The 24,457-nt window shown below is 50.1% G+C and overlaps 2 protein-coding genes across 2 annotated transcripts in view; both read left to right on the plus strand.

Moving 5' to 3' along the window:
* LOC144893635 (uncharacterized) overlaps nt 1–24,457 on the plus strand; it is a 1,058,663-nt gene that overhangs the window by 798,244 nt on the left and 235,962 nt on the right. The gene's annotated exons all lie outside the window — the stretch shown is intronic.
* Nucleotides 22,087–24,457, plus strand: part of LOC137412635 (CKLF-like MARVEL transmembrane domain-containing protein 4) — a 54,587-nt gene continuing 52,216 nt past the window's right edge. Inside the window, exon 1 of the mRNA XM_078785108.1 lies at nt 22,087–22,223. The gene's annotated coding sequence lies outside the window, so the exon portion shown is untranslated. The remainder of the gene's footprint in view (nt 22,224–24,457) is intronic.

Raw genomic sequence — 24,457 nt, forward strand, 5'->3', positions numbered from 1 at the left:
TAGGATCATGTTGCATCGAGCATTATTTTCCAAAACAGTGTGAACATTAACCCACACCAAAACCTCTGACATCCCACCATAAACACCTATTGTAAGCGTGCCGAATCAGTAAGCATCACCCCTTCTATGAGCCTCGACCAGAGGGTGGTTGTTACTCACAAACACCATTTCCTGTAATTATCTCTCACTAGGGCATGCCCGTACTATATATATATCTAAAATTATATCCCCCGCCGAGCAAGTCGCTGGCTCCAAGTCGAGTGCTTTGAACAAAAAAAAGAAGTACTCTAAACGGTGGTTTTTTATTCAACCGTGAAGCATGTCTCAAAGGCTTCTTGATGGACCTGGACAAAATTTGATGCAATTTTTTTTCTCAATCGCCATCTTTCATCATAATTCTGGACCGGCATGAGGGGGGGTTGTCTGTCATGAATTTATAGGCATGGCGGGAAAACTGAAAAAAATTATTTATTTAAAACGGGTGTACACGATTGTACACGTGTACGGACGGACCTTACCGAACCGGCAAACAAGTCGCTTCATGCACATCAGTGGTGCGTTTCTTCGTGGCGCGTGTCAGAAGAATTACACAGCGCAGGAAAAATACGTATTTACAGAAATCGTTTAAAAAAAAACTCGGATAATCGCTAAAATCGTTGTGGCCGGTGTACCATATTGGAAATATATATATATATAAATATAATTCCGTTTCCCGGTTCCCTGTCGCTCGCCGAGCGCCGAGCAAGTCAAGTGCTTCGAACAAGTGCAAAAAAAAAAGTAGTACTTTATCCGTGTGCGGGTGGGTAAACGAGTGTACCGGCCTTACACGTCCTGGAAGCAAGCGGTCGCAAGGTGCACACTTGCTTCGTTTGCTTCCAGGTTACAGTAAGGCCCTTTAATAACCAGCGCAAAAATACGTATTTACAGAAATCATTTAGAAAAAAAACGAATAAATTGCTACAGTCGTTTATCGAAATCCCATTCGTGATGGCTCACGCCACCTATATCGCGGCATCGGTGCGCAAAGAAGCCCCAGACCACCTGCTCCCCCATGTATGTACCCATAACTTCCAAGTTCGTAAATCATATTGGACCAAACAAGACACACTCACCTTTTAAAGACTTGTTTGTGTCCAGTTGATCCCAGCGGTGCCTCCAAGATTGTCAGGGAATTTGTAGTGGGGGACTCACAGGACTCCAATGACCGGACACAGGTTACAAAAGGTCTAGTTTATTAAACTGTATTCACTTCATCCAATTACCAAAATGATACCGCATAATATAATGGATCAGGTTAACTCTTTTCGCTGGTCCTTCTCGTTCATCCGACACTCCCGTTCGGTCAGCGCTTCACGTAGCAAGTACTCTCGACTCCAGCCGCAGCTCCCGCTTATATGGACCAACTCGACTTAATCCTCTGTCCGCTGAACTCGTAATCTCTTCTCCGCTGACGTTACTGGTCGCCTTCCTGGCGCCAGCTAGCCCCCCCTGTTGTGAGTTCCATTTATCAAACAATAGGGGGGTGCTCCAGCCTGGGGCTGTGACCAGGTGTTTCAAGAGATTATCATGTTCGTGCACATTCCTAACTCATTTACAAACTCGTCCTTCACAGAGTTTGCATGTAAAATGTATTTGCTTTGTTACCAGGTTAATTAATAAGTTACCAGTGCCAATTAATAAGTTACGCTGAGTTACACTTCCACAGGCCTATGCTTATTTTGTTTGATACAATGCAAAGTCAATCTAGTGGGAAACACATATTTAGCCTACATAGAATAAGGAAATACACTATTTAAAAAGATATATCGTGACCTGCGTGTAAGTTTCATGGAATTAACTAGGAGGACGGCTGCGACCATTATTTACATTAACAGGGTGTTACACATAACAAAACCATACTTTTTACATTCGTTACACTTCCTCCAAAATTGTTGCACTTCTCAAAAACCGTTACACTTCTCAAATTCGTTACACACTTCTCAAAACCGTTACACTGCACCCTCCTTTCTTCAGGCCCGTGCTCGGGCCTACTAAACTTTAACTTAGTGTGACACGTAGGTGTAATTCCCTCTACAATTAACCTGACCCTGAGTGTGACAATCTTAAAACACAAATAAGTATGTCCCCCTATTGCATTGCACCCTGTCTAACAGACTCAAGCCCACAGCTAACCGAATTATGGAATTATTCTCAAACTATACATTTACGGTGGGGAGCATTATTTACAATGACATGATTTCTTATTTACAACGCAACCCAGGACCTGTGTTTTTTTTTTTCTTTTTTTTTCTTAGGGAACAAGAAAAAGAAATTCCTGTTGGGAGGGAGGAGACAGCACGCATTGCATCGATGCACCAGTACCAATACCACCAAAGCACCCAAAAGCACCAAAAGCACCACAAGCACCACAAAGCACCAAAAGCACCACTTGGTGCGCAGTCACCATGGTTCTTAATAAACACAACAAAACAACTGGTGGTGGTCTTCACTTTCTCTGCTGGGCCGATGTTCTTCCCGACGTCTTCTGGCTTCATGCGGCCTATTTGGACATAATAAAAAGCACAACTTGTGTTCGTTTTTTATTTAGGGCAACAGGGGCCAACTAAGGGTGGTCCACCTGTTTGGCATAGGTGCCACCTTACCGAGGTCCGCAAGCAAGATTCCCTGGCCACTATGGCCGGTCTCCAACAGAGGTGCCCTGCCCCAGAACCTGGGGTCCATCAAGTGGTACTTGGCCGCAGAACAGCGGTCCATAAAGTGGTACATCAACGCAATGCATGCTGGTTCTGGGAATCTCGGGCGCACAATGGCCACCTCACGCACGCTCCCCTCGGCACCCAATGGCGCACAGGTCCTCATGTGGGAGACAAAAGGGGGGAAGACAATTGAGCGAGGGGTAAGGTCACAAGGGTACACGTCAATAAGGCAATGCAAGGCGAAATGCGTACGGAGGGCGAAGTGAGAAAGCTCGTCCCTACCGTACGTCACCCCCCTGTCACCTACACTACCCTTGCCCTTACCCCATATTTACAAAATCTACCCATTACCAATTCGTCACTACTGTCACGTCTTCCCCATATTTCCCCTATACCAAATTCGTCTCCACAATCCCTCGACTTCAAAATTTGCCATCACCAATTCATCATCAATCCTCATAAGGAGGGAGAGATGGAATTACGCACAATGTCACACCCACGTCATGATGCGTCTCACAATCCAAACATTTGCACAGTAAAAATAATTAAACATGGCATGGTGCGGAGTACCTGTCACCTCAGGTGAGTGGATGCAGATGGTGCGAGGAGATCCTTCATCCTAACTATCCTCTAAATGATTTTAACACACTTTACACTACCCGGGGTCTTTCCCTGCCAATCCATTGGCCACTTACACTATGGGTTCTAAAAACCAATTCCCATTGACCAAACTGTGGTGCTTCTCAATTTGGGGTCTCACTCCCCCGATTCATCTCCCGGTGCCTTCGCACAATTTCTGGGCTGCGACGTGTAGCTCTCCCAGCAGGTCTACCCACCTGCACACCTCCACCACTGTAGTTGCCACCCGAGCTTACCTGCTCCTCACCCTAACCTAACTAACTGGGGAAGGCCCTCTCCTGGCTCTGTCACCCCACTGGTGCCCTCTGGCACTGGGCTACCCGGGTCCGTCCTCCGGATCCTCGGGCCCCATCCACAACAACTACTACCGGCTCCCAGAGCCCACCTGCGGCCTCACCTGGCCGACATCCTCACAGTGGTGGAGCGCCCAACCAACTACACACACTAACAGGCTACACGCCCAGCCATTTCCACAACACTAATGCACCCATCCAAAGACCATTCTTTCACCCGCACCACAGATGCCAATATCCAACCACAATTTACCTGTACCCTCTACCTAACACTTACACTACCCGCCCCGGGTATCCGTGATGGGGGTCCACTCTTCCCCCATTCACACCTTCGCACCATCCACTCCACTCCACAATTTCCACCATTCTCACTCCACGACCATCCATTCCAATACTCCAGATATTCCACACTACCATTTATTCCACACAGCCACATACACCTGTTGTTGCACACCTGTGCCCTCACACCTGGTGCCACCTGCACCCTCCTTTCTTCCTGGACCATTTGGTCAACACAACACGCAATCACCACTACTCCCTCATACACTGCTCCATTCACCTGTTCAGTTGCACACCTGTGCAATCACACCTGTTCAATTCTCACCTGTTCAATCTTCACACACACGGATTCATCTCAGCTAACTACTCCCTTCTGAAACTTGCGCTTCCCAGTCGTCCCTTTAAACTATTGCGCTCCCACATCATTATCAACCACACTAAACTACCTGCGTCCCCACTACAGGTATCAGTCACTATCTAAACCTTAACGTTACCTAATGTCATCTTCGCTAGATCCCTATCAATATAACCAAGCCCTCCCTGGCTCGGTTGTCATAGCCACCCCATAAACTATTGCGCATTTGCCCCCACCTGTGAGGGATGGTGGATTTGCCATCCCACCACATCGGGGAGGTCCTACTATCAATTTGGCACACCAAATTCCAACCAATTCAAAAATTTTCCATTTACTGCCAATTCTACCGTACCAATCATCAAATTTCGCCTTTTTCTAATTTTGAGTCCAAAACACTATCCTCATCACCCGTCTACTTATTACATCCTCTCGGTGCGCCAATTCACGTCTACAGCCCGGCTTCGTACAGCCGAGCAATGAACGCGGGTTCTTTGGTGCCAGCGGCTGGATACGTCCCGCATTCGGGGCAGGGACGGGGGCTTACCCGGGCCGAGATCCCATGCACCACCTCGGCGTGGAGCCATCCAATATCCCGATCTCGACCTGCCGGCACATCTCAATAGAAAGTGGTCGCCATGACGACCCTTCCTATCGGGCTGCCCGCTCCGCCTAGTGGAGCCCGGACGCGGCCGTTCCAAGCGAGGCACAGCGTGGATCGCGTACGGCGGTTCTTTCGAAACCGCCGTGGTTCGGATCCCCGCTGGTCCTCGCGGCACGCGAAGCTGCCCGACGCGCACCGAGGGCCCGATTCGGCTATAAGTCGTTCTAACCTCTAACCCGGTTACCGTCGATGCCTCACCTGGATGCTTATACGCATACGCTACCCCTTTCTTGCTCATACATGCAGCCGTTTCCATGCTCCTCGTCGTACCTTTTCTTACACACCTCGGTACACTCATTCCGCTCACCGACTTGGTCACACACCTGACCACCGAACACCTTGGCACACATTCGTCGCTCGCACACCTCACCAACACACCTCTTCGCGCCCCCTCCTCGGTCACCTCCTCTGTGACAATCACAGGTGTGCTCTCACTCGCACACCCAACCACGTGCCTCACTACCAATTCCAGCGTGCATTCCCACTCACGCTCTACCATTCCAGGTGTGCATCCTTCCATTCCAGGTGTACATCCTCGCTCACCTGTCACAACCAACTCACGCTCCGTGTCACTCTCACTACTTTCACCACCACTCTTGACAACGCGCTCACCCTTACTCTCGACAGCGCACTCTTTCCTCATGCACCCGTCCGTTACACACCTTTCTCGCGCACACTCTTGCGCACACTTTTCCGTTACTTCCTCCGTAACACTCACCACACCGCGCTTCCATGTGCTCCCTCGCACACGCGCTACGTCCAACTCACTCTTGACAGCACACTCACTCCTCGGCGTGCACTTTTTCCTCACACACCCCATGGTCGGACATTCTCGCACACCTCTTTTTTCGCACACCAGACCTGTCGCACACTTCACCAACGGCCTCTCACGAACACCCGGATCCATACCAATCCCCAAGCCGACTGAAGCTTTCCTCACATCATGTACATTGCCACTCACCTCCGTACCTCGTCGTCGCACCTCCTTTGCCACCTGCAAACTCTTTATTTGGTTAGTGAGCATCACATCATGAGTTGAGCACCGACCTTGCACCAATTCCATTACCTCCTCCTGGATTTCTCTCTTAGTTTCTGTCCGTCTCTTCTTAATTTCACTCACCTCTTCTTCCACTTCCTCTAATTTTTGTTTAACCTCTTTTATTTCTCGGTGCGTCTCCTCAAGTTCGTCCTCTAAGGCTACCGTGACCGTCTCTATGTGCATCCTCACCTGCCGGTCCTTTGTCTCCATTATCTCTGTCACCTCGTCCACCCTCATTGTCAGTTCCTCACGTACCACCTGACATTGCCTCTGCGTCGCTATTAATTCGTTTTTAATTTCTTTTTGTGTCGCCTTTAACCCTCCTAGTACTGCAGTGTTCTTTTGAACCTGCTCCACTAGTTCTTTTTGTCCCTCCGTCAGCTGTTCCACCTCCTCCGTCAGATCTTCTATTCCCCCTTGTAACTTTGCCGTCCCATTTCTCACCTCTTTCTCCATACGCTTCTCACCTCGCTTTACCTCCTCGCGTAGCCCCGAAACCTCCTCACCCACACCTCGTCGTATCTCCTCCTTCATCTCCTCCCTTTCTTTTGTAGATGCCGCCCTCATCTGTCCCAATTCATCCCTCTGAGCATCCAGTTTGGTTTCTACCCCGATTTTTACCTCCTCTATCTGCTCTCCCATTTGTTTAATTTCTCGGGCGGATTGCTCCCCTATCTCCCGCAATTTGCCTTCCATCCTGTTTTCTAACCCCTCTAACCCCTTTTTCATCCCTTCCATTTGATTCTCTTGAGCGGCCATTCTGTTTTCTACCCCCGTTAACCCATTCTTTACCTCTTTTATCCCATTGTCTAACCCCTCAAAATTATTGTCTAACTTCCCAAATTTCTTGTCTAACTCCTCAAAATTATTGTCTAACTTCTCACCGGTACCCCTCGCTTCGTCCCTCATTACCCCCATCATTCTGCTTTCCATTTCTTCGCTATTCTTGTCCATAAGGGCCTTCATTTGTATAAAAAAAAGGTTCAAATCCACCAACGGCGCTGCTACGGTCGCGGCAAAATTTGGTGCCGCTACACCCACGTGCACGAGGACGCCACTTTGCGCGTCTGATACTTCCGCAACCACATTGCTATTTTTCTCCTCCTCCCTTTCCTCCACATACATTTCCCCGAGGTCCTGGGTCGATTCCACCCTGTCTATCTCTCCCACCGACATCCGATTGCCTTGATTGTCCATGGCGCGATCTCAAAATTCGGGTTTTATAAAACAAAATAAATTTCGGCAGCTTGTAATTTTGAGCGCGTTAAGCGCGCTTCGGGTCCGATCTCACTCCTCGACACCAATTGTTACTCTAATAGTACAATTGGTGTTCCAAAATTTGGGCCTAACAAATTTAGTCCCAGGTCCGAATCCAACTCCTGACAACCAATTGTTACAGACGCGGTTTTAGATGTTATTTTACCGAGCGGTTGGTATTACCGCGTCCGAACAGTTACTCCCCGATTAGCCCGATTCCACCCGACGTTGACCAGATCGCCCCACAGATATTCAATCGGGAAACCTCTAAAGCGACCGAAAGAGAATGAAAAGAGAAGAAGAAGACAGAGTACGGAGGAAGAACAGATTTATTATACACACACAAGCAATGGATGGAAGAAGCAATCACACCGCGAATCGTTAACTTACACTATTCATTTTACTTAACCCCAAGACAACGAGTAGGACAGACGACGTTCACACTTACTCGGGGAATATTTCAGGCAGGTAGGGCTTGAGGTGGATTGCTGGAGAGGGAGGCGGGGTCGGAGGCAGCAGCTCTCAATTCCCCGCGGTTTTTGGCGGGAAAACCCTCCGTCGCGTATCCGCTGCTGTAGACGTCACGCGCTGGTTCGGCACACCTGCTCCTCTTCTTCTGGTGGAGCCGTCTCCCTCCTTTCAGCGCGTCTCTCCAAAGCTGGTCTCCTTCCCGAGTACCTCTCCTCTTTGGCTTGGAGCATTTCGCATCTCACCGCTCCTCTTGGTGCCGCCTCTTCGCTCATCTCCCAGGTCATCTGGTCATCTGGTAAAGCAGTCCCTTACAGTCCCTTTTATAACTCGGGGCAGAATCAAGCCGCCGGCTGCGAGGGCACGCCTACCGGGTCGCTCACCACGGTGCTGATTGGCCATGCGACCCTCTGGCTCACTCCTCCCCTCTATGACGAGGTGGAGACATGCCTTTCTTCTCCGAGATTAGCACATGGGCAATGGCGGCTTGCGGGATTGAACACAACTCGCACCCTTTTGAAAGGAACTTTGGAGAGCGGAGATGTTTGGGGAAATTGCAAGGGCCTATGCTTATTTTGTTTGATACAATGCAAAGTCAATCTAGTGGGAAACACATATTTAGCCTACATAGAATAAGGAAATACACTATTTAAAAAGATATATCGTGACCTGCGTGTAAGTTTCATGGAATTAACTAGGAGGACGGCTGCGACCATTATTTACATTAACAGGGTGTTACACATAACAAAACCATACTTTTTACATTCGTTACACTTCCTCCAAAATTGTTACACTTCTCAAAAACCGTTACACTTCTCAAATTCGTTACACACCTCTCAAAACCGTTACAATATATATATATATATATATATATATATATATATATATATATATATATATATATATTGTTACGGACCACGGAGAAGATGTTGTTTGGCCGAGCGGATGGCACCGCGGCCCTAACAGTTACCCCGACTAACCCGATTCCTGAACGTTGGCCGAATCGTGCCACAGATATTCAATGGGGAAAAGACTAAAACGAAGGATGTGAAGAAGAAGAAAGACAAAGGGTAAGGAATACAAATATAATTTATTACTATTTACAGGATTGAAAGAAACCAAGGAAGAAGGAAAGATAAGAAAATAATTTACAGAAGAACTCAGAGACACAGTGCAACGCTAGCTTACCTACAGTCTTAATTAAACCCAGGACAGAACAAACAAAAGACAGACTCACATGGGGAATGATGATAGGAATGGCAGGAGGTGGATGGCTGGAGGGGGAGGAAGGTTCACCTGGAACCGCAGCACGGTCGGGTCGGGGATTAGCAGCCGCCGCCCTTTCTCGATCGGCGCGTTTAGCAGCCGCCGTTCCTTCGCGGCCCCGTTCGAAAACTGCCGTCAAGGCCCCGAAGCTGCTGGGGCTGAAGCTGCGGTGGCTGAAACTGCTGTGGCTGAAGCTGCTGTGGCTGCTGCTGTGGCTGAAGCTGCGGTGGCTGCTGCTGTGGCTGAAGCTGCGGTGGCTGAAGCTGCTCTTTCAGGGATCCCTTACTCAACTCTGGTCTCAACTCAACTCTCTTCAACTCAACTCTCTTCAACTCAACTCTCTTGCTTAGTCCAACCACACTCACTCGGCTCTTGCGCGCGCGCTTTTATAGCGCCTCAGGCGATCAAGCCGCCGGCCTTCAGGACACGCCCCCCAGTGAGCTCGCTTCGGCCCTGATTGGTGGGCACAGGCCCTCTGACTCCACCCTTGATGACGATGGGCGGGCACGCCCTTCTTCCCCGACCTTACCTCGTGGCTAATGGTGGTTTTGGGGCGAAATCAACAACCCACAGCTGTAGCAAACCTGGCAAACTGCCCAGTGCAGTTGGCAATTGAGGCTTGGAGGGGATGTAGCTGGCAATTGAGGCTTGGCAATGACGCAGTTGGAAATGGAGGTTTTTGGGAATGGGAATGAAAGGGGATCTATCTTATTTCACTTGGTGCAATGGAGTATTTCAATTAATGGAAGACAAAGCCTTAACCTAATACACAGAATAAGGAAATAAACTACTGAACAGGGATATTATGGTGTCCTTCATGTATGCTTTATGGAACTAACTACGGGAACGCCCTTTGACCTTTATACAACACTGGAGTAAGGAGGGCGATATTTTAACAACAATTTACGATACAATAAAAACACAATTAAAAAAACACAATCCTCATATCCACAACACTGCACCCTCCTCGTCTTAGGCATGTCCCGGGCCTCTTACCTTAACTTTTAGTGTGGCACGTAGGTGTAGTTCCCTCTACATTTAACCTGACCGTGAGTGTGACAGTTTTAAAACATAAATAAATATGTCCCGCTGCTCCATTGCACCCTGCCTAACAGATTCACGCCCACAGCTAACCGAATTGCGGAATGGTCTTCAAACTATACATTGACGGTGGGGAGCATTATTTACAATTGACGCTACTTTTATTTACAAAACGCAACCCAGGACCTGTGATTGTTCTTTCTGGGGGGGGGGGGGGGGGAGACAGTCTGCTCTGCATTGACGCACCATGAGGCACCCAAAATGCACCAAAGCACCCTCAAGCACCAATCGGTGCACAGTCACCATTGTTCAATAATAAAAATAAACCAACAACCCCTAACCCTGCTGGTGGTCTCTTGCTCTTCGGCTCCCTCTGCTGGCTATTTGCTTTCTTCCAGATGTTGTCATCTTCTTTGCTGGCGGCCTATTTGCACTAATAAAATGCACCCAACGTGTCCATTTTTATTTATTTATGGCCCACAGGGGCCGACTAGTGTGGTTCACCTGTGGGGCATCGGTGCCCTGTGGCCAAGGTCCGCCAGCAAGATTTCGGGCCTTCATGGCCGGTGCCAGCAGAGGGGCCATGCCCCAACCCATGGGGTCCATAAGTGGTGCTCAGCCACAGACATGTGGTCCATAATGTGGTGCATCTATGCAGACAGCTGTGGTTGCGAGAGGTTCGGGCGCACAATGGCCGACTCACGCACGCTCCCCTCGGCGCCCAGTGGCGCACAGGTCCTCATGTGGGAGACAAAAGGGGGAAAAGACAGATGAGCGAGGGGCAAGGTCACAAGGGTACACATCAATAAGGCAATGCAAGGCGAAGTGCGTAGGGAGAGCAAAGTGAGAAAGCTCGTCCCTACCGTATGTCACCCCCCCCCCCCCCCTGTCACCTACTCTACCCTTGCCCTTACCCCATATTTACAAAATCTACACATTTACAAATTCGTCGCTAATGTCACGTCTTCCCCATATTTCCCCTACACCAAATTCGTCTTCACAATCCCACTAACCAAAATTTGCCATCACCCAATTCATCATCAATCCTCATAAGGAGGGAGAGATGGAACAACAAGCACAATGTCACACCCATGTCATGATGCGTCTCACATTCCAAACATTTGCATCATAAAAATAATTTAAAAAAACACCTGGCATGGTGTGGAGGTACATCATCCCATGGTGAGTGGATGTAGATGGTGCGAGGAGATTCTTAATCCTAACTACCTTCTAAATGACTTTAACACACTTTACACTACCCGGGGTCTTTCCCTACCAAACCATTGGCAAACTTACACGATGGGTTCTAAAAACCAATTCCCATTGACCAAACTGTGGTGCCTCTCAATTTGGGGTCTCACTCCCCCGATTCATCTCCCTGTGCCCTTGCACAATTTCTGGACTGGGTCATGTAGCTCTCCCAGCAGGTCTACCCACCTGCACACCTCCACCACTGCAGTTGCCTCCAAGCTTACCTAGCTCCTCACCCTAACCTAACCAACTGGGGAAGGCCCCTCCTGGCTCTGTCACCTCTTGGTGCTCTCTGGCACTGGGCTACCCATGTCTGTCCTCCGGATCCTCGGGCCCCATCCACAACAACTCTACCGGCTCCCAGAGCCCACCTGCGGCCCCACCTAGCTGACATCCTCACAGTGGTGGAGTGCCCAAACCAACTACACACACTAACAGGCTACATGCCCAGCCATTTCCACAACACTAATGCACCCATCCAAATACCATTCTTTCACCTCGCACCACAGATGCCAATATCCAACCACAATTTACCTGTACCCTCTACCTAACTCTTAGACTACCCTCGCTGGGTATTCGTGATGGGGTCCACTCTTCCCCCATTCACACCTTCGCACCATCCACTCCACTCCACAGTTTCCACCATACTCGCTCCACGACCATCCATTCCAATACTCCATATACTCCACACTCCATGTCTTCCACACAACCATTCTCCATACACCTGTCGTTGCACACCTGTGCAATCACACCTGGTGCCACCTGCACCCTCCTTCCTTCCTGGACCATTTGGTCAGCACAATACACAATCACCTTCTCTCACTCATACACTGCTCCACACACCTGTTCAGTTGCACCCCTGTGCAATCACACCTGTTCCTCTCACACGGCATCATCTGATCTACCTGTTGCCCTGCTAACTTAGTGCTCCCCGTCTTACCTTTAAACTAAGCACATACCACGTCATTATCATCCACTCTAATCTACCTGCGTCCCCACTACAGGTATCATTGTCACTACCTAATCTTAACGTTACCTAAGGTCATCTCTCTAGATCCCTACACACGATATCCTAACCCACCCGGGCTAGTTTTCACTGCCATAAACCCATAAATCTAGTGCTCCTTTGCCCCCGTTGTGAGAGATGGCAAAGTTGCCATCCCACCACATCGGGCATCTCCCACTACCATCCCCCCCAGTCCTCTGACGCTACGAGCCCCCGTCGCAAGAGGTACTGGGTCCTGCCTCGGCATCTCGAGCCGAGGTGATCCACGAGGGCACCTGCTCGCCGGCATAAGGTCTTATCCGGTCGGCATGGACGATCCGAGGGGGGGCCCGTGGCCCCATTTTGATCTTAATGACCAAGTCACAGATTTGCGACAGGACGACTCCTGGGCCTTGCCAGGGGGAGGTGAGTTTTGGGCACCTACCCTTCCGCCTCCGGGGATTAAAGGACCAAATCTTCATCCACGGAGCGTACTGACTCCCCTGGCTCCGGTCGTCGTACCTGCGCTTCATCTTGGCCCCCGCCAGATGGAGCTGGCGGTGGGCGAAGGCATGGACCCACTCCATGCCTTCCTCCAGGTGACGTGCGTAACCCTCCCTCGGCGGTGTATCCGTGGTGTCTGGCACGGGACCGCATAGCAAGTCGGCGGGAGCCCGTAACTCCCGCCCATACATAAGCAACGCTGGACTGCATGCAGTGGCCCCGTGCTGGCTGTTTCGGTAGGCCATCAACAAGTATGGGAGATGTTCGTCCCAGTCATCCTGACGGGTGGTGGTGAACAATGCCAGTTGTTGTATCAATGTTCGATTGAACCGTTCCACCATCCCGTCAGATTGTGGCCGCAAGGGCGTGGTCCGTGTTTTCCGAATTGACAGGAGTCTGCACACATCTTTTCATAATTGGCTCTCAAAATTTCGTCCCTGATCGGTGTGCAGCTCCTCTAGAATCCCGTGCCGACATACAAATCCTTCCACGAAGGCCTGCGCCACAACCCCGGCTCCTTGGTTGGGGAGGGCGTAGGCCTCCGGCCACTTGGTGAAATAGTCCATCACAACGAGGATATACTTATTACCTTGGTGGGTGCGGGGCAGCGGTCCTAGAATATCCATAGCCACCCGCCCAAGGGGGGCCCCCACCTGATGTAATTGAAGGGGGGCCCTTATCCTCCGTGCTGGTCCCTTTTTGGTAGAACAGGCGTCGCATCTCCGACACCAGTCCTGTATGTCGCGCCCCATATTCACCCAATAAAACCTCCGGCGGACCCGAGATATTGTCTTTGTCCTGCCCAAATGGCCGCCAGAGCGGGTACCATGCACCTGTTGTAATATGACGTTCTTGAATTTGTCGGGGACTATCACCAGCCAGGAAGTCCTATCAGAGGGAACCTCCACGCACTTGCGATACAAGATGTTATCTTTCAACTCCAGGGTCTGCCACTGAGCCCAATACGCCTTTGTCTGCGCCCCGAGGGGGGTGACCTCTTCCCCTTTTGGTCTTTGCCCCAATTTGACCCATTTGAACACCGGTCCCAGGACAGGATCCTCCTGCTGGGCCGTGCTCCATGCCAAATTTCCAAATTCCTCGTCCGCGGTTAGTGGCAAAATTGGCCCTCTCACCCGGGTTGCCCGGACGATGAGAATCGGGGCAGAATCGCCCAATTGCTCCCTTTCCTCGTGTCTCGCACAAAATTTGCAGTTTTCCCCCAGACAAGGACGCCGAGAGAGTGCGTCCGCATTACCATGGGCCTTCCCGGCCCTATGGGTCACATTGAAATCATACTGCTGCAACTTTTCCAACCACCTTCCAATTTGGCCCTCCGGTTCCTTGAACCGAAGGAGCCATTGCAAGGAGGAATGGTCAGTTCGAACCGAAAATTTCCGCCCGTATAGGTACGGGTGGAAATGGTTCATGGCAGCCAGCATAGCCAATAACTCTTTGCGAGTGACACAATAATTTCGCTCGGGCCTACTTAAGGCCCGACTATAGTAACCAACCACTCTCTCCACGCCCTCCTGTGTCTGAGACAAAACTGCGCCCAATCCTTCCTGGCTCCCATCCGTGTCCAGGGTAAATGTCCCGTCACTAGTGGGGTACGCTAGAAGGGATGCGGATGTTAGACACCCCTTCAATTTTTGGAAGGCCTCGTGGCACTCCCGTGTCCAATTAAATTGCGTCCCCTTCTCCGTAAGCCGGTGGAGGGGACGGGCCAACTCCGCAAATTTCGCCACAAAACGCCGGTAGTAGGAGCAGAGTCCCAAAAACCCCCGCACCTCTTTGATGGTACGTGGTGCGGGCCACTCCTCTACCGCTTTAATTTTGTCTGGGTCCGTTTTTACCCCCTCGCGGCCGATCACGTGACCTAGATAGGCCACCTCTCTTGCAAACAAAGTGCACTTACTCGGGTTCAGCTTTAACCCTGCCTGTCTGAGGCACCCGAACACCTGGTCCAAATTAGCTAACGCCTGGGGGAAGGTCTTGGCATGTACTAGGACGTCATCCAGGTATACCAGGCATGATTGCCATGGCATGCCGCCTAGTACATGTTCCATTAATCGCTCAAAGGTGGCGGGGGCGTTACACAAACCAAACGGCATCACAGTGAACTGATACAGCCCCTTACCTGTGGAAAATGCCGTTTTCTCCTTCCCTGTCCGATCCATCTCCACCTGCCAATACCCACTCTTGAGGTCCAAAGTTGTGAACCAATTTGAGCCCGCAACGGCATCGAGGGTGTCATCAATTCTTGGCAGGGGATATGAGTCCTTGAGTGTCACGTTGTTTCGCTGGCGATAGTCCACGCAGAACCGCGTGGTCCTATCTTTCTTTTTGACCAGCACAACAGGTGACATCCAAGGACTTCCCGAGGGCTCGATCACGCCTGCGTCGAGCATTTTTTCAACCTGCTCGTCAGCTTCCGCCCTCTTGCTCCAAGGGAGCCGTCGGGCGGCCTGACGAATAGGCCGGGCCTCACCGGTGTGGATCTGATGTTTCACCAGGCCTGTACGTCCAATATCCTCGGTGGACAAGGAGAAGAGGTCCAAATGGGACCCAACCAGTTTGTGTAAGGCCTCCCTCTGGGTACCTCCCAACTCTATGCTACTTCGATTTACCATCTCGCAAATGGGATCGGGCCAATTCCTAGAACTTATTGAAGGCTCCCCCTGGGGCCGGCTCGGCTGGACGTTCTCGCTCCTCACTGACGCGACTTCTCTAACTGGGGTGCAGCCAGCTACCTTCGTGCCCCTCACTATAGTGCGTGGTTCTGTGCTAATATTAATTACTCGGACGGCTACCACCGGCCCGTCCGTTTTTACAAGGGTGCGGCCCACGATTAAACCAGGTATGGATCGCGCTGCCACCGGTTCGACCAGGCCGCAGGACTCCTGCCATGTCGGGCGAGCTGACCATCGGGCCGGCACTATGGCCTCGGCCCCCGGAGGGATGGTCACGGCCTCAGGAGCCTCCAGCTCCACCCTCTCAGCCGTGCTCACCCCCCTCCAATGGTAGCTCTTCCACTCCCCATCGCAGGATCCCCCGGCTCAAGTCGATTTTACAACTGCTGGCAGTCAACAAATCCAACCCTATTAAGCACGGGTCGCACACCTCCACCACCCAAACCTTTATCTCTTGCTTTACCGATCCCAACTTGAGGGTCACAAAACCACGCCCTATGATCGGAGCCGTTGCCCCAATAGCCAACTGCAAACTATGATTTTCCAGACGCTGGATTTTACCCCAGCCGTCTGCACTCGAATTAAGGATCACGGGGCTGATGATCGTGGCGCTGGCTCCCGTGTCCACCACGGCGTCTACCCCTACGCCGGCAATTTTGCACCGAATTGTCAAACTACCTGTTCCAATTTGGCCACAATGAATGACCTGTCGCGTCAATGAGGGCTCCTCTCCATCCCCTACTGCCGAACACCGCCCTGCATGCCCGGCACGTTCTAGTTTCCCGGGCCCTGGCGGGGGGGGGTGTCTGAGGTCGGCTAGGCCGATCGATACGGGGCGGAGTTGAGGGCATCGGTTGGCGGGGAACGTCCCGGCGCGGAGCTCGACACTCCCACGCACGGTGACCCAACCGAGCACAATTATAACACCTTACCTGGTAAGGTGCTTGCCTCCGGTATTCCGAATTTTCCCCCCTGTATGTCCGAATTGGGGTACTCTGTCGGGGACTACCGGGTGCCACCGCTGGAGCCGCCTGCCACGGTCCAGGTCCCGCCAGGCGCCGATCCACTAACCTCCGGACCATGCTCTCCAGGTCAGGGCCCCCGTCGGGGGCGGGCCCCCTAGGGGGGCCGCCCCCCATCACGGGCCCTACCTGACGCACCGCCACCGCGTGGCGCTCGCCTCCCCGGGCCAGGGGCCTCGCTGCTTCCCAACGGGCTGCAGCGTCGGCCGCCTGACTCATGGTCTGCGGGCGCCACATGGCGAGCTGTTGTCGGAGCTCCAGATCCGGAAGGGCCTGAATAAAGTGATCCAGCGCCAGGCTTTCCTGGGAACTCGCTGCCATGTCCGCGTGTGCAATTCCCACTGCGCGGCGAATGTCGTGCGCAAGTTCCCCGATTGTCTCCTGGGGCTTGCGTTTTCGCTGCGCAAGTTGAGCTTTAAGGTGAGTTTTCACGGGACTCGCGAAGGATGCGAATGTCGAAAAAATGGCAAAGTCCAACATTCGGAGAAGTTTTTCTCCAAATGTGTCGCGACAATGGAGCCGTAAACCATTCTTGCGCAGTTTGTGCGTAGTTCTCACAACGTATGGGCGAATGTCGTGTGTAGCGTTGCCGAACTATGGCCAGTCCACATACACGAAGAACACGCGACTAAAATGCGAACAACACGAATGTTGGACGAATCTCGGGCAACATTCGTGCGGACATTTCGCGACACATGCGAACGTTTTGCGCATATTTCGCGAATAATGAACGTCGTGCGACATTCATGCGAAATTTGTACATATGTCGCGCGATTATCTTGCGACCGGCGATCCGACCGACACTTGGGCAGTATATAAATGCCTTGAAATGTATTGCCAGCAGTTCTTGCCCATAGGTCAGTAATGCAGATTTGCCACCAGACACGTGCGCCAAACGTTCATGAGAACTTCGCACGAAGACGGACGCGAACAGTTCGTGAATAGGTCGAGAAATGATCGGACGAACTTTGCTGCTTTCGCGAGACATGCGCGAGACATTATCCAAACAGTCGGAATCTGTTTGGGGTTTAACGAAGATTTTGCGAACATCACGCACGTCGTGAGTAGGTCGTGCGCATATGACGAAGCTTTTTAGACATTTTTGAGAGCAAATCACGACCCGGGATGCTGGAAACGTTCGCTATAAATTTCAAACTTTTTTGAAATACACGCCGAACAAAAAACAACTCCTGCGAACAATTGACGACGCTTCCAAACCCCCGCGCATGTTTGGCGAACTTTTGGAGCCTAACATACGAATGTTGGACTTTGCCATTTTTTCGACATTCGCATCCTTCGCGAGTCCCGTGAAAACCCACGTTTAACAAGCTCGCTTTGCTGTTCAATGCCGAAACGATTAATTAAAGCCGCACGGAGAGCTGGCAGGGTGAGAGCACCCAGTGGTAAAGCTGTCAGCACCTCCGCCGCCGCACCGCGCAGTGCCCCCACCAGGTGTACTCCACCTTCGTCCGGATTCCAACCGTTGCCTTTACACACGTACTCAAACTGCGCCAGGTACGCCCTCAAATCACTCTTGCCGTCATACGGCGCGAGTGGGACCTTGTGGGCGCCCGAAGGTCGGACCCCGCGCGTCACTCCTTGCGGGATCAACGCGGGACCAAACCGTTCGGGCTCCCACAGTACGCTATTCCCGGGGGGCTCCCGCGCATCCCCCGTCCTTCCAAACACTACCCCTCCTGGTTTCGATGCCTGGGTCGCCCTTCCGCAACCCGCTACCCACTCCATACCTGCACATCCTTGCTCACCAACACCCCCCTCACTCCCCACAGCCAGACCTCCTTGCACACCTCCTCTTTCCATACACTCCGGACCAGTCATACATCTCACCATTGGTCCCTCATGAACACCCGGGTCTACACCAACCCCCAAGCCGACTGAATCTCCCCTCACACCATATACATTTCCTCGTATATCGCCACTCACCTCGGTACCTCGTCGTCGCACCTCCTCTGCCACCTGCAAACTCTTTATTTGGTTCATGAGCACATCTTCATGATTTGAACACAGACCTTGCACATACTCCATCACTTCCTCCCTTATCTCCTTTTTAGTTTCCCTCCGTCTCTTCTTAATTTCACTCACCCCTTCTTCCACCTCCTCTAATTTTTCCTTTACCTCCTTCATCTCCCGGTGCGCCTCCTCTATCTCTTCCTCCAACGCCACTTTAACCGTTTCTATGTGCATCCTCACCTCTCGGTCCTTCGTCTCCATTACTTCTGTCACCTCTTCCAACCTCTTCGTCAACCCCTCATGTACCATCTGACATTCCTTCTGTGTCGCTATTAATTCATTTTTAATGTCTTTTTGTGTCGCTTTTAACCCCCCGATTATTGCAGTGTTCTTTTCCACTTGGTCCACTAGTTCATTTTGTCCCACTGTCAGCTGTTCTACTCCCTTCGTCAGACCCTCTATGCCCCCCTGTAACCTAGCCGTATTATTCCTCACCTCTTTCTCCATACGCTTCTCACCTCGCTTTACCTCCTCGCGTACCCCCGAGACCTCCTCGCTTACACCTCGTCGTATTTCCTCCTTCATCTCCTCCATCTCTTTTGTAGATGCCACCCTCATCTGTCCCAATTCATCCCTCTGAGCATCCAATTGACCTTCTAACCCGATTTTCACCTCCTCTATCTGGTTCCCCATCCGTTTGATTTCCCGGGCGGAATGCTCCCCTACTTCCCGCAATTTGTCGTCCATTGTGTTTTCTAACCCCCTTAACCCATTTTTCACCCCCTCTATCTGATTCTCCTGGGCAGCCATTCTATTTTCCACCCCCGTTAACCCATTTTTCACCTCTTTTATCCCGTTGTCTAACCCCTCAAATGTATTGTCCAACCCCTTAAAATTATTGTCTAACCCCTTAAAATTATTGTGTAACCTCTTAAAATTATTGTCTAACCTCTTAAAATTATTGTCTAACCCCTCAAATTTAGCTTCTAGCCACTCCCCCATTTCTCCCATTTTGCCCCCCAATCGCTCACTATCAGCCCTCGCTTCGTCCCTCAATCGCTCACTATCAGCCCTCACTTCGTCCCTTATTCGCTCACCCATTTTGTCCATAAGGGCTCCCATTTGTAGCAAAAAAAGGTTCGAATCCACCGGTGCTGCTACGGTCACGGGCGCCGCTAAATTTGGTGCCGCTACACCCACGTGCGCGAGGAGGCCATTTTGCACGCCTGACACCTCCTCAACCACCTCCTCATAGTTCTCCTCCCTCTGATCCTGGGTTACTCCTAACCCCTCTTCTAGTTCCCCCACCGGCATCCGATCGCCTTGACTAGCCATGGCGCGATTTCAAAATTCGGGTTTTTTAAAACAAAACAAATTTCAGCAGCTCGTAATTTTGAGCGCGTTAAGCGCACTTTGGGTCCGATCCCACTCCTGACACCAATTGTTACGGACCGCGGAGAAGATGTTGTTTGGCCGAGCGGATGGCACCGCGGCCCTAACAGTTACCCCGACTAACCCGATTCCTGAACGTTGGCCGAATCGCGCCACAGATATTCAATGGGGAAAAGACTAAAACGAAGGATGTGAAGAAGAAGAAAGACAAAGGGTAAGGAATACAAATATAATTTATTACTATGTACAGGATTGAAAGAAACCAAGGAAGAAGGAAAGATAAGAAAATAATTTACAGAAGAACTCAGAGACACAGTGCAACGCTAGCTTACCTACAGTCTTAATTAAACCCAGGACAGAACAAACAAAAGACAGACTCACGCGGGGAATGATGATAGGAATGGCAGGAGGTGGATGGCTGGAGGGGGAGGAAGGTTCAGCTGGACCCGCAGCACGGTCGGGTCGGGGATTAGCAGCCGCCACCCTTTCTCGATCGGCGCATTTAGCAGCCGCCGTTCCTTCGCGGCCCTGTTCGAAAACTGCCGTCAAGGCCCCGAAACTGCTGTGGCTGAAGCTGCTGTCGCTGCTGCTGTGGCTGAAGCTGCGGTGGCTGCTGCTGTGGCTGAAGCTGCGGTGGCTGAAGCTGCTCTTTCAGGGATCCCTTACTCAACTCTGGTCTCAACTCAACTCTCTTCAACTCAACTCTCTTGCTTAGTCCAACCACACTCACTCGGCTCTTGCGTGCGCGCGCTTTTATAGCGCCTCAGGCGATCAAGCCGCCGGCCTTCAGGACACGCCCCCCGGTGAGCTCGCTTCAGCCCTGATTGGTGGGCACAGGACCTCTGACTCCACCCTTGATGACGATGGGCGGGCACGCCCTTCTTCCCCGACCTTACCTCGTGGCTAATGGTGGTTTTGGGGCGAAATCAACAACCCACAGCTGTAGCAAACCTGGCAAACTGCCCAGTGCAGTTGGCAATTGAGGCTTGGAGGGGATGTAGCTGGCAATTGAGGCTTGGCAATGACGCAGTTGGAAATGGAGGTTTTTGGGAATGGGAATGAAAGGGGATCTATCTTATTTCACTTGGTGCAATGGAGTATTTCAATTAATGGAAGACAAAGCCTTAACCTAATACACAGAATAAGGAAATAAACTACTGAACAGGGATATTATGGTGTCCTTCATGTATGCTTTATGGAACTAACTACGGGAACGCCCTTTGACCTTTATACAACACTGGAGTAAGGAGGGCGATATTTTAACAACAATTTACTATACAATAAAAACACAATAAAAAAAACACAATCCTCATATCCACAACAATATATATATATATATATATATAAACACATTAATACAACACGAGTTGCCGTAGGTAAATACTGTATGATACAGTTATGATACACACCCCACCCCCTCGCTTTTTTATTGTTCTCTTTGTCCTCCTTTTTGAAATTTAAGTATGGTAACCGTAACCTTATCTTAACGTTTAAGGTGGCTGGCTTAAGATCATAGGGTGCCGAGTTTGAGCCCCTGTCAAGTCGTTGAAATAACACCAGGTGGGTTGACTCAATCTGTCATGCTTCCGAGGTTGGAAAAATAAGTAACAAGGGCACTGCACCAGCGGCCCAACCGCACTTCCGGAAAATAATGCAACCAGCAGCCACAGCTCCACACACACACAACAACAACAACAACAACAACAACAACAACAACAACAACAACAACAACAACAGAGGGACAGATGGACTGATAAGTCCAGCGAGTTTAATCCATAGATGGTTGTGACATTGTTTGTATATCTCATGGTGACTCATGGTCCCAGATTGCCATTCATTCATTCAAGTTAAGACCCAAACTATAGGCGATAGGTTTCAGACACTGCAGAGCTCAATTAACCACTCACGTGACCTGTGAATACCCTCCGGTGCGACCTTTGTCCATTTTAAGACCATCATGGCAGATTTCCATTATTTGCATTGAAGATCACACCTTGGTAATTGATTATATTTTAAGTTAAGACCATCTTGGTTTATTCCCACAGCATCTCGTAAGTCAGAGTAGTGTCTGATAAAGCAAAATTAAATAGTTGCTAGACCTGAAGAACCTTTGCTGGACACACGGTCTCATTAATGCGAGTCCATGTTTTTGTTGATATAACAATGTGTTTCGTTCGATTAGCTCTTCTGATCACAGCCACGGCCACCAGGGGGATCCGCCGAGCTATAAGGTCACCATTTGGACCTTGCCCGGGTGTAAATGGGTCTCAACCGCCGCACAGTTTAGGGTGCAGCATCTGGTGCTGACGGTGCAAGACGTGCGGACAAGCTAGGGCAGCCATGCCTCTTGGACGCGACTCTCGGTCTTCGTGGATGTGCCGGGTACCCTCCTAGCGGAGGGAAACCGAGCAAAGGTACGGATCGGGTACACACAGGGATCGACAAAGGGAAACCGTATGAATGGGAAATGCAAACGTCTCGAATATGGATGATGGTTCGCTCGGTCGCTTTCAATCAGCACCATCCGTAGCGCTTGAACAACATTTGTGACTTTGGGCACCGATTTTGATCCGACATCACGTGACCAGTCTCGTTTTATTACAATCATTCATTGACTGTGATTCCCAGACAAAGCATGGAATGTGTCCTCAAACGGACAAAGAGCTTAGCCGTTGTCAGGCTCGTGGAACCGATTTATTTTCAAGGTACGTGACTCCATGTATGTATATATATATATATGTGTTTACCTGTGCGTTGTGACATTATTCAGGGTGAACATCATACGTGTAATGCGTCTGAAAATTGAGAAATCCCAAACCGTAATCAGAATTATATGTTATTCGCAAAAAATCTCTTGTGCTTCATTTGGAAGGTTTGATGCTTTGGTTTAAATCTCCGCTAAAAATAAAAATTTTCATTTTGATTTATTCTCCTTCAGATTTCAACATCACCGCAACGCTTATTATCAAGTTATAGAAGTGGTGACCTCCGTCAAAGAAGGTGGACCGAGGTTAGGTACATTCACCCCTGTTTTTTTTTTTGGGTCTGTGAGCTGGATATCTCAATAAGTTGTGCACGGATTATGGCGACAATTGTGATGTGATTGGGTATGAGACAAGGACGAATTGATTCAATTTTGGTGAAGATATGGATCCGATAAAAAAATTAATGAGCCATCCATCATTGAGAGATAGGGCAAAAAACGATATACAGCACGATATCTCAAAAAGTTGTGGACCGATTCGGACGAAACTTAGTGTAAATGTTCCGTGTATGACAAGGACGAATATGTTCGATTTTTGGGAAGATGCGGATCCGATTTTTTTTTAGTAAATGACTCATCACCATTGAATATATATATGTGCAAAACAATAGGGCAAAAAATTGCAAAATAGGGCAAAAAATAATATATAGCAAGATATCGCAAAACGTTGGGCACGGTTTAGGCCGAAACATGGTGTAAATGTTCGGTGTATGACAAGGACTAATCTATTCGATTTTGGTGAAGATGCGGATCCGAATTTTTTTTTTTAATGACTTATCACCATTGAGAGATCGGGCAAAAAACAATATACAGCAAGATATCTCAAAAAGTTGTGCACAGTTTAGGACGAAACTTGGTGGAGAGGTTGGGTGTGTAAGAGGGACGAATTGATTCGATTTTGGTGAAGATCCGAATACAACACAACAACAACAGGCATTTTAAGGCCATTTCCCCTGCTAGAGCAGGGGTTTAGCCTTGCGGTCCCCATGATAATCTTCTCCATTTTGCCCTAATTTCTGCATCTCCCATTGTTAACCCCCTTGCCCGCATTTCTTCTTCCACCACCTTTAGCCAAGTCTTTCTCGGTCTTCCCCGTCCTCAACTTCCTTCAACATTCATTTCCATCACTCTTCTCAACCAGTCACTTTCATCCTTCCTCAACACATGACCAAACCATCTCAACCTGTTTCTCTTCACAGCATCCATCACAGGCTCAATTCCCATCATCTTTCGCAATTCATCATTTGTCTTCCTCTCTCTCAACGATACTCCACACATCCACTGAACCATTCGCATTTCCACCCTTTCCAGCCTTCGTTGCTGCTCTACGTTCATTACCCATGTCTCGCTCCCATAAATCATAACACTTCTCACACATGCAGCATACACCTTTCCCTTCAGCTTCAATGACACTCCCCTCCTCGTCAGCACGCCACTCAGTTCCCGAAACTTCTTCCATGCACATCTCACTCGAGCAACCGTTGCCGAGTCTGATCCACCTTCTCCATTCAGTATGTCTCCTTGGTAGCAAAATGTTTTCACACCTTCCAGCTTCACGCCGTCTCCAAGATCCAACTCAACATTTCCTCCATCCGCAGCTCCCTCTGTGCACACCTTACACTTGAATGTAGCTGCCACACTGGTTAATGACCCTCTCAGACCACTACATTTTTGATGAACTGACTCAGCGCACATTGTACGTTGAATGGAGTTCACTCCGACTCCCTTCCTGCACACAGCACACGGCCACTTCCCAGTTCTTTCCACCTCACCACATGCTTTACCACTTTCCATCACCATCGTCTTTCCGATATTTACCTTTAGACCTTTTGCCTCCATACATTCCTTACGGATCCTTCGGATTCGGATCCTATATTTTTAGAA

Source organism: Myxine glutinosa, chromosome 9 (genome assembly GCF_964187855.1).
Source record: "Myxine glutinosa chromosome 9, kmMyxGlut1.1, whole genome shotgun sequence".
In the NCBI taxonomy this organism is placed as follows: domain Eukaryota; kingdom Metazoa; phylum Chordata; class Myxini; order Myxiniformes; family Myxinidae; genus Myxine; species Myxine glutinosa.